Consider the following 807-nt stretch of genomic DNA (forward strand, 5'->3'; position numbering starts at 1 on the left):
TTTAGTGGGTGCTTAGTGATATCCAAGAATCTACAGAAACAGCAATGCATAAACACGAGACATATGCGGAAACCGATTGAGAATTCCTTGCTCAAATTTAGTTCAGGGTTAATCAAGGTAAAACAGAGGGAGCTGAGAATGTGTTCTGTCCAATGACTTTATCCAGTATTGATGTGGCCTCCAAGAAGATAACAGCAATTCATAAGTACGGGTGTACAAGGAACTATATAGAGAACTTCTTGCTCTGGTCTAGGGTTAGGCGAGGTAAACACAGAAGAAGCTGAGTCTGCGTGTTTTGTCCAATGATTTTATTCAGTGTTGATGTGTCCTCCAAGAAGATAACAGCAATTCATAAGTATGAGTGTACAAGGAACTATATAGAGAACTTCTTGCTCTATCTAGTCTAGGGTTAGGCGAGGTAACGATTCTATCCAGTGTTGAAGTGTCCTCCAAGAAGATAACAGCATTGCATAAGTATGGGTGTATAAGGAACTATATAGAGAACTTCTTGCTCTGGTCTAGGGTTAATCGAGGTAAACACAGAAGGATCTGAGTCTGCGTGTTCTGTCCAATGATTTTATTCAGTGTTGATGTGTCCTCCAAGAAGATAACAGCAATTCATAAGTATGGGTGTACAAGAAACTATATAGAGAACTTCTTGTTCTAGTCTAGGGTTAGGCGATGTAACGATTCTATCCAGTGTTGATGTGTCTTCTAAGAAGATAACAGCATTGCATAAGTATGGGCGTATAAGGAACTATATAGAGAACTTCTTGGTCTAGTCTACGGTTAGGAGAGGTAAACACA

This window comes from Oratosquilla oratoria, chromosome 18, assembly GCF_046742065.1.
Source record: "Oratosquilla oratoria isolate Oo_2021 chromosome 18, ASM4674206v1, whole genome shotgun sequence".
NCBI lineage: Eukaryota > Metazoa > Arthropoda > Malacostraca > Stomatopoda > Squillidae > Oratosquilla > Oratosquilla oratoria.